General features: G+C 35.6%; 1 pseudogene; it reads left to right on the forward strand.

The window, feature by feature from the left end:
- Nucleotides 1-13,166, forward strand: part of LOC123953896 — a 29,361-nt pseudogene that overhangs the window by 1,831 nt on the left and 14,364 nt on the right.

Below are 13,166 nucleotides of genomic sequence, written 5' to 3' on the forward strand. Positions count from 1 at the left end.
TGCCATTTGCGACGACGTGGATGGAACTAGAGCGTATCATGCTTAGTGAAATAAGTCAATCGGAGAAAGACAACTATCATATGATCTCCCTGATATGAGGACATGGAGAAGCAACATGGGGGGGTAGGAGATAGGAGAAGAATAAATGAAACAAGATGGGATTGGGAGGGAGACAAACCATAAATGACTCTTAATCTCACAAAACAAACTGGGGGTTGCTGGGGGGAGGTGGGATTGGGGGAGGGGGAGCGGGCTATGGACATTGGGGAGGGGAAGCGAACCATAAGAGACTATGGACTCTGAAAAACAGCCTGTCTACTTTTTAAAGATAGAACTCCACTGTTCGCTCGGGTTTGAGTATGTATGGAATGAGATGATAGGACATGGTAGCAGTGATAATCAGACAATGGAAATGGTGGAGAGAAAAAAATAAACATGTGAAATAAACTCAGTATTTTAGTAAAGTTACTGAAAAGAGTATGTGGTGCTTAATATTTGAATTTAAGTATAAAATTCAATCTACAAATTTGCACACAGGATATTGTGTCAGTGGTGTGCAAGTTACACATGCACAGAAAAAGTAGAAGGAAATAAACTAAAGATTTCTATTAAAACTTTCTTAGAGTGGTAAAACACAAAAGTATTTGTTGTTTTATCATTTACATTTCTTTCATCTTTAAATTTTCAATGTACTTTTTTAAATTAGAAAAAGATATGTTTTAATAATTGAGCACCTACTGTGTGCCAGCCATTGGCTGGGACTTGTAGACATGAAGCTAAATAGGTGTTCTAATTTTAACTGGGATAGTATGAAATCAACCAGTAATTATAAATTTCAGTCAAATATGACAAATATCATATGAGCAATATGTGTGAGACTTAATGTTAAAGCCTATGTTCCTCACTTGTAAAATAAAAATTATAATACATCTTCTTCATAGTCTTGTGGTAATATTACATGAGCTAATGTGAATAAAACACTTATTACAACAGCTCACTAATAGTAAACTCAATCAGCCATTTTTATTGTTATTCTTTTTTTAATTAACATATAATGTATTATTTGTTTCAGGGGTAAGGTCTGTGACTCATGAGTCTTACACAATTCACAGCACTCACCATAGCACATGTTATTCTTATCCGTGTAGTATAGAGGAAGAGTGATTACTTTCTGAACAATATCAGAGAACACCTCATGAAGTAGTGGGCATTGGAGTGAGCTTAAAAAGTGACAGTATTTGACAAAATAGCAAGTAGTATGGGCTAAGAAATGCTAGGGTAACAAAAATTCCCCCAAATCTCAGGGGCTCAGGATAACAAAAACTTAATTATTTATACAGCCATGAGAAGGGGCTGTCTCTGGTCATCATCATCCCTCAGAGGGATCTAGATGAACAAATCATTATAGTGACCTTTGCTTAAGCTGTGCAGCAGTGGGAGTCGTGTACATTTAGTCACTCACCATCTCCAAAATTTTCTGGGCAGAGGGGATGCATCACTTTCACACACATTTCAATAGCCAAACAAAGCTACATGGTTAAGTCTAACTTCATATTGATGGCAAACAATCCTACCCTGTGCAAGAAAGTTAGAAAGCTGGAAATATTGGGTGAAAGCACTAATGATCAGTACAGATACATTGAAAGGGAAGTTGGTAGATTTGTTTCATCATTAGGATAATCCGGACAATGATACACTATTAGGACCTGACTTTTTCCTTTATCTCTGGAAAAAAAAAAAAAGAAAAGTTGACGGTGTATCATCTCTGGCAATATGGCAGAAATGGATACCTCCAAATCATCCTATTCCAAAAATGTCAGAGAAAGTTGAATAATTTTTAAAAGAATAGTTTAAAGTGCATGTCTGAGCTGGCAATAAAGTCAGAGTAATCCTTAGAGGCAGAAAGCAAATAGAAAGCATAAATCCACAGTAATAAGTGAAATAAAGTCTGTGGCTTCCCTGGGAAAAGTTGTACATTCCTTAATATAAAGCTTTGATTTTAATAACCTGTGTGTGCCTAGAGCCCACACAAAGTGAAAGATCAAATCAGAGATCACACATAAATCTGGGATTCAAGTGTAACAATTTCAGTGAAAGAATGAACCTGGAAAAATAAATAAAACAGAAAATTAATCATTTGAAAAGATAGAAGCTTGTCTATTTTAGCCTTGGGTTTCAGAATTCTTAACTACAAGCTGGTGCTCATGCAGTTTTGGGGTCCAAGCTCATCCTGCTTATGTGGTCTGACAACCCAGGGGAAGGAGTAAGTTGAAAGCATCTCATGAAGTTATGTGTTCTGACTGTTCAAGGGGATAAGAATGTAAACCCTAAGAAGCAAATGCAAATAATCACTGAGAGAACAAAACTTCACAGTCTAGGTCACAAGGGTTCTCCACAAAGAAATATAGTTGATTTCAAACATAAATGTTCCATAAATATAATGATAAAGCAAATAAGGCAGTAAGACAGCATAAATGATATGTGCAACCAGAACAGATAAAAAAGATTTTAGACATTGGAATTATCATGTACAGAATGAAAATAAATTATCATCTATAGGATGAAAAATCTGTGTCATGTATTTAAAAAGTAGATAATCTAAAATATGGACAGGAAAAAGAGGGTGCAAAATTTTATCCATGGCTGAAAAAAGTTCAAATATAAATTTTAGAAATAAAATACTATGATCATTAGAATTTAAAGATCTAAGATGATTTTAAAATTGTAGTAAAATGAGCTTAACATAAAACTTACCACTTTGGCGTGCCTGGGTGCCTCAGTGGGTTAAGCCTCTGCCTTCCACTCAGGTCATGATCTCAGGGTCCTGGGATCAAGTCCCACCTCAGGCTCTCTGCCCGGCGGGGAGTCTGCCTTCCCTCTCAATCTCCCTCTGTGCACATATTTTTTCTCTCTCTCTCTTTCTCGCTCAAGCAAATAAATAAATAAATATCATTTTTTAAAAAACAGCTTTTTAACCAACTTAGTGTGCACCATCCATTGACGTTTACAGTGCTGTGCAACCATCATCACTGACTAGTCCTGATGTCTTATTTATTCAACATCCCAAAAAGCAACCCTCTACCCATTAAGCTTAGAAGTGTTTCTTTCTCTTCTATTTTTACTTCTCACAGGAATTTGAAAAGGATTGGTGTTAATTTTTCTTTAGATATTTGGTAGAATTGATAGTGAGTCATCTGATCATGGATTTTCCTTTGTGAAAAGGTGTTTGATAAGTGATTCAGTGTCCTGTTATAGTTCTATTCAGATTTTTTAATTTCTTCTTGAGTCAACTTAGTGAATTTGTAGGCTTTAAAAATTTGTGCATTTGTCTGTCTTACAGTATTCTCTTATAATCCTTGGTATTTTTTTTTAAAGATTTTATTTATTTATTTGACAGAGAGAGATCACAAGTAGATAGAGAGGCAGGCAGAGAGAGAGAGAGGGAAGCAGGCTCCCTGCTGAGCAGAGAGCCCGATGCAGGACTCGATCCCAGGACCCTGAGATCATGACCTGAGCTGAAGGCAGCGGCTTAACCCACTGAGCCACCCAGGCGCCCCAATCCTTGGTATTTTGTAAGATTTATAATAATGTCTTAACTTTCATTTCTGATGAAGTAATTTTAGTCTTCTCTTTTATTCTTCATCAATCTGGGAAAAGATTTGTCAGTTTTGGTAATCTTTTAAAGAACAAATATTTGTTTCCAGTGATTTTTTGCTATTTTTCTAATCTCTACTTCATTTTTCATCACTCTAGTCTTTGTCATTTCTTTCCTTTTTCTGGCTTTGCATTTTGCTTGCATTCCTTCTTCATTTGCTTCAAATTATTTTCTAATTTTACTTGAGATTTATTTTTGACCTATTGCTTGTTAAAGAGCATATTATTTAATTTCCACATATTTGTGGATTTTCCAGTTTTCCTCTGCTAATTTCATTCCACTGTCATTCGAAAAAAAACATTGTCTATGATTTCAGCTTTCTTAACTTTGTTGAGACTTATTTTATGGTCTTACATGGCCAAGTCTGGAGAATGTTCCATGTGCACTTAGGAAAGTGTGTATTCTGCTGTTATTGGGTAAAATATTTTGTATATGTCTCTTAGGCCCAATTGGTCTATAGTGTGCTCAAGTTCTCTGTTTCATTATTGATTTTCTTTCTGGTTGTTTTATCTATTATTGGAAATAGGGAACTGAAATCTCTTATTATTATTGTGCTGTTGCTTATTTCTCCCATCAATTCTATAAATATTTGCTTCGTATATTTGGGAGCTCCGATAATATACACATCTTATATTTTTCTATTCAGTTGATGTTATTATCATTATGTAATGTGTTTCTTTGATTCTTGTGATGATTTTTGTCTTAAAAATCTGTTTTTGTTTTGTTTTGTTTTGTTTTTCCCTGATGTAAGTATGGTTGCCCTTGCTTTCTTTCAGTTGCTATTTACATGCAGTATCTTTTGTCTTTCTTTCACTTTCTGCCTTGGCGTATCTTTGGATCTAAAGTGAGTCTGTTAAAAATAGCAGAGTATAGTTGAATAACTTTTTAAAAAATACATTCTGCTAATATCTGCCCTTCAGTTGAAGAGACTAATTTACCTTCAAAATAATTACTGATAGAAAACTTATTTCTGTTATTCTTTTACATTTTCTCTATGTCTTAAATCTTTTTTGGTCCTCAATTCTCCCATTACTGCTTTATTATTTATTTAATTGATGTTTTGTAATGAACCGCTCTGATTTTCTTCTCATTTCCTTTTATGGATGTTTTCTAGGTATTTTATGAGTGGTTATTCCGGGGATTCCATTTAAACCCTTAGGTTCATAACAATAGTTTGAATTAATACCAGCTAAATTTGAATAGTGTACAAAAACTATTCCTCTATTCAGGTTTTCCTCTACCCCTTTATGTTGTCATTTTTGTTGTATGTTGTATTTGTTATATGCTGTATTCTTCTCTCTTTTTTCTTCATTAATCTGGAAAAAGATTTGTTAGTTTTGGTAATCTTTTACAAGAATAAATTTTTGTTTTCAGTGATTTTTTGCTATATTCTTTTTTTTCCATTTTATTTATTTTTTCAGTGTAACAGTATTCATTGTTTTTGCACAACACCCAGTGCTCCATGCAAAACGTGCCCTCCCCATTACCCACCACCTGTTCCCCCAGCCTCGCACCCCTGACCTTTCAAAACCCTCAGGTTGTTTTTCAGAGTCCATAGTCTCTTATGGTTCGCCTCCCCTTCCAAATTTTTTTTTTTTTTAATAAACATATAATGTATTTTTATCCCCAGGGGTACAGGTCTGTGAATCGCCAGGTTTACACACTTCACAGCACTCAACGATAGCACATACCCTCCCCAATGTCCATAGCCCCCTCCCCCTCTCCCAATCCCACCTCTCCCCAGCAACCCCCAGTTTGTTTTGTGAGATTAAGAGTCATTTATGGTTTGTCTCCCTCCCAATCCCATCTTGTTTCATTTATACTTCTCCTATCCCCCTAACACCCCATGTTGCTTCTCCATGTCCTCATATCAGGGAGATCATATGATAGTTGTCTTTCTCCAATTGACTTATTTCACTAAGCATGATACGCTCTAGTTCCATCCACGTCGTCGCGATAAAGAAGATGTGGTATATATACACAATGGAATACTATGCAGCCATCAAAAGAAATGAAATCTTGCCATTTTTTGCTATATTCTAATCTTTACTTCATATATATATGAACCCATTAATTTAGACTTATAATTATAGTTTATAGCTGCATATCCATCAATATAGACTTATAATTAAAGTTTTATGCATTTGTCTTCTAAGACACACAGAAAAAAACAACCCAAAACACAAAGATGCCAGCTTTTATATTTATCTTTATGGTCAATTTTACTAGAATTTTTATTTCATCAGATCTTTTCTTTTTTTTTTTTAAGATTTTGTTTATTTGACAGATCACAAGTAGGCAGAGAGGTAGGCAGAGAGAAGGGAGGAAGCAGTCTCCCTGCTGAGCAGAGAGCCCAATGTGGGGCTCAATCCCAGGACCCTGGGATCATGACCTGAGCCGAAGGCAGAGGCTTTAATCCACTGAGCCACCGAGTCTCCCTTCATCAGATATTTTCAAGTTACTCTCTGATATCCTCTTATTTCAGCCTGTAGAGTTCCCCTTAACATTTGTTGTAGGGCAGGTTTACTAATGACAGAATCGCTTAGCTTTTGCTTATTTGGGAATATCTTAATTTCTCCTCATTCTTATGGATGGTTTTCCTGAGTATAGAATTCTTCGTTGACAGCTTTTGTTTCTTTCACCATTTTAAATGTCAACCCACTTCCTTCTGGTCTCCATGGTTTCTGAAAACAAGTCAGTTTTGAGGTGTACAATATGTTGATTTGATACTTTTATATATTATGACTTGATCATCATTGTATCATTAGTTAATACCTCTATCACCTTATGTAATTATTATTTCTTTCTTGTGTTGGGAATAATGAAATATAGCCTCTTAGCAAGTTTAATGTATATAATATAATATTGTTGCCTATAGTCACTATGTTTCATTAGATTTCCAGGACTTATTTATCTACTAGTTGTAAGTTTGTACACTTAAACAACATCTGTCCCATTTTTCCATTTTTTAAAAAATTTTTTGAGAGACGTCCTAACTGTTCCATAGTAGCTGAACCAATCTACATTCTTACCAATAGCATACAAGGGCTCCTTTCTCCACATCCTTGCCAATACTTGCTATCTGCTACATTCTTGATTATAGCTATTCTAGCAGGTGTCAGATAATATCTCATTGTGGTTTTGATTTGGATTTCCCTGATGATTAGTGATTTTGAGCATTCTCTCATGTACCTGTTGGCCATTTGGGCAATGTGATCTTACAGACAGAAAAATCTAAAGATGTCAAAAATAGGTTGTTAGAAGTAAAATGTCTATACTATCTAAAGCGATCTACACATTTAATGCAATTCTTATCAAAATATCACCAGCATTTTTCACAGAGTTAGAACAAACAATCTTAAAATTTGTATAGAACCACAAAAGACCCCAAATAGACACAGCAGTTCTGAAAAAGAAAAGCAAAACTGGAGACATCACAATTCTAGACTTCTAGCTGTATTACAAAGCTATAATCATCAAGGCAGTACAGTACTGGCACAAAAACACACACACAGATCAATGGATCAGAATAGAGAACCCAAAAATGGACCCACAACTACATGGTAAACTAATCTTCGACAAAATTAATTTTCCCAATGGCAAAACACAGTCTCTTCAAACATGGTTTTGAAAAAACTGGACAGCAACATGCAGAAGAATGAAACTGGACCACTTTCTTACACCATACACCAAAAATAAATTCAAATGCATAAAAGATCTTATTGTGAGACAGGAAACAATCAAAACCCAAGAGGAGAACATGGGAAGAAACCTCTTTGACTTTCGGCCACAGCAACCTCTTAGAAGACTTTATATTTTTAAGATGTTAATACTAGGGGCATCTGGGTGGCTCAGTCCTTAAGCATCTGCCTTCAGCTCAGGTCATGATCCCAGGGTTCTGGGATTGAGTCCTGCATCTGGCTTCCTGCTCGGTCAGAAGACTGCTTCTCCCTCTTACACTCCCCCTGCTTTTATTCCCTCTTTTGCTATGTTTCTCTCTGTCAAATAAATAAATAAAAAATCTTTAAAAAAATAAATGTTTAAAAAAATAAGATGTTAATACTACTCAAAGCAATCTACAGATTCAGTGCAATATCTATAAAAATCCTAATGGCATTTTTTTCCAGAAATGGAAAGATCCATCCTAAAATTTATATAGGAGGGAAACCTACTAATATAATATACAATAAAGAACAATTTTAAAATTATTTATTTTTATTTCAGAACATTAAATACATGTATATTGGAAATATCTTGACTGTGCTCCATGTGTATTTTTCTTATCCAATTTTCAAATTTCTTCTTAATTTTTGTTTATTTCCGTTAACTTTCTCATATTTTTATTGTCTATTTTTCTTATTTTGCTTTATCATCTCATAATTAAGCCTTCATTTATTAAATAATTTTTGTCTTCCCCCCCCATTTACTTTCTGCTTTTTCATTTCATATCTTCCTATTGTTTTATGATATCTTCTGAGTTTTTGAATTTCTGTTTCATGGTGCTTGTATCTGGTATTTATTGCAACAATAATACAGTATAACAAATCATTCCAAAACTTAGTGGTTAAAACAGATCTATGAGCCTGCAAGCATCTCAGGTCTGCTATTTGGGCCAGATTGAGACCATCTTTTTTTTTTCTTTTTTTTTAAAGATTTTTATTTATTTGATAGACAGAGATTGCAACTAGTCAGAGAGGCAGACAGGGAGAGAGAGGAGGAAGCAGGCTCCCTGCTGAGCAGAGAGCCCGATGTGGGGCTTGATCCCAGGACCTTGGGGTCATGATCTGAGCCGAAGGCAGAGGCTTTAACCCACTGAGCCACCCAGGCGCCCCCAGACTGAGACCATCTTAACTGAGCTCACTTTTGTGTCTTTGTTGGGTTGGCAGGTAGACTGTAGGCTAGCAGGTCTAACTCAGCTGAGATGTCTTAACATCCACCCATGCAGTCTCTCATTGTTCAGTAGGCTATCAAAAGATTGTTATCAGAACATAGGTGAAAGAATAACAGAAAAATCAGAAATGTATACAAGAGTTTAATCAAGCCTCTGTGGATATCATTCTAACATCTCATTGGTTAAACCAAGTCACATAGCAAGACTAACAGTCAGAATGGGATGGGACCATAAGATTATAGGGCAAAGGTCATGGAAAGAGGCAGACTATTATTTAAGTCCATTAAGGCAATAAATATGGCACACTGAATTACGTTGTTTTGTTATATTCCTTCGGCTTTGAGTTAGTATTTTTCTGAAGTTATTTTTTCTGCCATATATCTCATTTCTCATTTTCTATTTTTAAGCTTTTAAGTTTTTTCCTTATATTATTATGTTTAAAAAGCTGTAGTTTTATTTCTCTTATTCATTTGTGATTATTCTAAAATTTTCCTCACCAACTACTAAAAAAAAAAACACCATAAAAATCCTATGGGGGTGATCATTTGGGTGGCTTTTTCAGTTTCTTTATTTCTTCTATTATTGACATGATGAAAAAAAAGCACTTTTTGAAATATAAACCCCTCATATGTAGACTATAAAAAGTGTCTTCCATTTTCCTTAACAAATTTGAATAAGAGACAGCTTTGAAAATATTTTGCATTGTTCAATAAGATGTATGTCATCTTCTATGATGTTGTAATTGTATTCTTATGCATATAGCCCACATAAATTCTTGCTTATTTGATCAGGATACATTTTCAAGAATGCCCATAGCAGGAATATTTATAACGGCCGAAATATGAAAATATCCTGAAAGTTTATTACAATATAACAGGTAAATGAATTATGATATCATCTTGCTATAAAATACATTCAACAATGAATAAAATGCAATGAAAATCAACAGTATGAACAAAATTTTTATAAAAGATTTATTTATTTATTTGAGAGAGAGAGCACACAAGTGGAGCATAGGGGAAGGAGCAGAGGGAGAGGGAAAGAGGGAATCTCAAACGGACTCTCTGCAGATGGTGGAGTCCAGTGAGGGCTAGGTCTCCGGACCCTGAGATCATGAGCAGAAATCAAGAGTTAAATGCTTAACCACCCGACTGAATCACCCAAGAGCCCACGTGAACAAATCTTAAAGATATAGTCTTGAAAAAAAGAAACAAGATATAGCTGAATGCATCATGTATAACTTCAATGATATATCATTCAAAAATGGTAATATGAGACAATATTATTTAGATTTGAGTAGTTAAAAGACAAAGGTGTGAATGCTATCAAAGTCAGGATATTAGTACTGTTGAAGGAAGGGAGTAATGACTGGATATGTTGGAGGTATGGGGTTCTTGTTATGCTCTATGTTATCATCCTGGTTTGGGATTATATGAGAGTTCATTTTATAAGACAGCTATGTTTGCAAGGTCTGTTATATATCAAAGTAGAAATATTGAAAATACATTTGGATATATGAGTCCGGAATTTAGAGAAGTCTAGCCTGGAATATAAATTTAAGGAGTCTTTGGTGTGCAGACATAATATAAGGCATAAATCTAAATGAGATATATAACAATGTGTTTAGGAAGTGGTTTCTCTTGGATTGAGTTATGTTTCCTCAAAACTAACATGTTCAAGTCCTCCCAGTACCTGAGAATGTGACCTTATTTGGAAATAGGGTCAGTGGAGGTACAATTAATTAGAATGAGGTCATGCTAGAGTAGAGTGGGCCTTTAATCCAGTATGACCTGTCCTTGTACAAATGGGACATTTGGACATGGCTAGGACAGAGAAAGAATGTTATCTGAATATGAAGGCAGAGATGAGGTGATATGTCTACAAACTAAAGAACACCAGATTGCCAGCACACCACCAGAAGCTAGGGGAGGCATGTGACACATTCTCCTTCATAGCTCTCAGAAGGAACCAACCCTGCCAATAACTTGATCTTGGACTTCTAGCTTCCAGACTGTTAGAAAATAAACTTTGGAGGGGTACCTGTGTAGCTCAGTAAGTTAAGCATTTGCTTTCTGCTTAGGTCATGATCTCAAGGTCCTGTCTCTGTTCAGCAGGGAATCTGCTTCTCCTTCTTCCTCTGCCCCTTGTCCCCTACCCCTACTCATGTGCATGTTCTCTCTCTCAAATACAAATTAAAATCTCAAAAAAAAAAAAAAAGAAAAGAAAAAAGAAAAAGAAAAGAAATTTTGGTTATTTAAACCACTCAGTTTCTGGTAGTTTGTTATAGCCACCCTAGTAAACTAATACACATTCCAAGGCTAAGACCCAACATTAAGAGGCTGAAAAAATGGGAAAGAACTAAAAAAGGAGGTCAGTGTGATAGGATGAAAACCTTTAGAAGATGAGGCCCTGGAATCCAAGTGATGAGTTACAAAAGGAAGGACTGGTCAAGTGTATCGAAGTTGTATGAGAACTAAGAATTAATCCTTGGGTTTCACAAAGTTAAGGGGTCAGTGACATGACTGAGTAAATTTTGATGGAAAAGCTGAAGGCAAACACCACTGAAGGATGTTTAAGACAGAATAGAATAAGAAGAGAGTACTTGAAGATGCCTAGCAGTGTCACAGTTCTCATGTGGAGTTGATAGAGCAGCGGAAAAATGGTGCAGTAACTGCAGATTTAATTGGATTGGAAATGTTTTAAGATGGATGGAAAAAGTAATACATTTGTATACTCGTGTGAGTGATCTAACAGGGTAGGATAAGTTGATTTTTTAGAGAGTTACTGGACTGCAGGCATCAAACAGACCAAAGGAGATAGTATTTGGTAAGGAAACTGGGCACGCTGTCCTTAGAAATAGGAAAAAGGAGAGGTGCCTGGGTGGCTCAGGCACTGAAGCATCCGATTCTTGAGTTGGGGTCAGGTCATGATCTCAGGGCTGTGGGATTGAGCTCCGCACTGGACTTTGCACTGGGCCTGGAGCCTGCTTAAGATTCTCCTCTCTTCCTCTCCCTCTGCCCCTCTACCTCACTAACAGAAAGAAAGAAAGAAAGAAAGAAAGAAAGAAAGAAAGAAAGAAAGAAAGAGAAAGATTCATTCATAAACTAATTCCTTTATGAATTCATTCATAAAAGGAAAAGGGATAGTGGGAAAGTAGTAATTTAAAGCATGTAGACATGTATATATAGTGGGAGGTGGTGGAAATTCTCTACACACCTAAAAATAAAAACTAAGCTAAATAGGACCCAAGCTTTCTAGAATAAACAGGTGTCAAGGTTTCAAGAAAATGGGAAAGGTTTGAAAAGCCCAGTGAAGTGAGTGAACAGATTGGAGGAATGTAAAATAAGTGTTTAGCAACAGCAAGGGACTGTTTGAGATTAGTGGTCTTGAATGCGTTGGGAGGACATTTAATATAGTTATTAGTTTTCTCCCCAGCCACATTCAGCTGGTTGGTTCAGCTGGCCTTTCCTTGAGGGCCAGGTGGAGAGAATAAGAGCCGGAGCAGCAGTCACTGGCATCTTGCAGGGGCTGTGATGAGTTGGAAACAGCTGGGAGGCCAATTTAGAAGACATTTTCAGAAACCTCTTATTTGCCAACAGTGGTATTAGTAGAATTCCTTTAATAAGTGTCTTCCCAGAAAGAATGCTAAATAAATCTTCATTTTTCTTTTAATTATGGCAGATTTATCGTGAAGAAATCGCCACATAATAAGGCACATCTGTTTAAATAATGATTAAAATGTTAGAAAGATATTATAAATCCACATTATAGTAGTAACAAAAACAGTAACTATCAATCGTACTGCAAATTACTGTTAACAACGTACTTTGCACATATAGTCTTTTATTTATGTTTCATACCTTCATTAAGAGGTATTATTATCTTCATGTTACTTAAAAGGAAACTGAGTTTCAGAAAGATTATTTTGAGTGATTTGTGACAATCACTGCATATCTCTTAATTGTTGCCTAACCATTAAAATTTTAGAGAGTTTACAGCAGTTGCTCAAAAATAGTGTTTCTTGCTTGATTACTTGCTGTAATAGCATTTCATTTAATCCTAGGAAAATGTGAAGTTAGCAAATTACAGAGATTCAAAAAAGAGTAAAAAGTTATTTGGAGACATTTCCCATAAGGGAATGACCATGAATGATTAAAAAAAGGGGGGGAGTGTGAGTACATGATGCACTTGGGAGGGAGGATTCACCAATCAGGTCACAATCAAATATCACAATTTCCAGGTTGAACTTTATTTTGTTCTTTCTTGGTTAAAATTAGTTAGTATTCATTTTTTTTCTTCCATATTGCTATAGATTATATAAGTCAAAGTTTAGTCAGGAATCTAGATATTTTGGTAGACAAGATTTAATACATATTAATGTAGGAATTAGAGTCCTACAGAACCATTGGTAAGGCTGGGTGAATGAAGGTCAGAAAAACCACTGCTGACTTTGGGGAAATCAGATAGTGCAAACTGTCTATGAGCTTCGCTCCCTGCTGCATGGAGAAAAGTGGTTTGAACATTGCCAGGGTGCCTCTGAGAGATACCTCTACTGCCTGGTTACATATATATCAGCCTAACTATTAGAAGAGGAAAATGACTTTTGCTTTCTACCTACCT

Source organism: Meles meles, chromosome 12 (genome assembly GCF_922984935.1).
Source record: "Meles meles chromosome 12, mMelMel3.1 paternal haplotype, whole genome shotgun sequence".
Lineage (NCBI taxonomy): Eukaryota > Metazoa > Chordata > Mammalia > Carnivora > Mustelidae > Meles > Meles meles.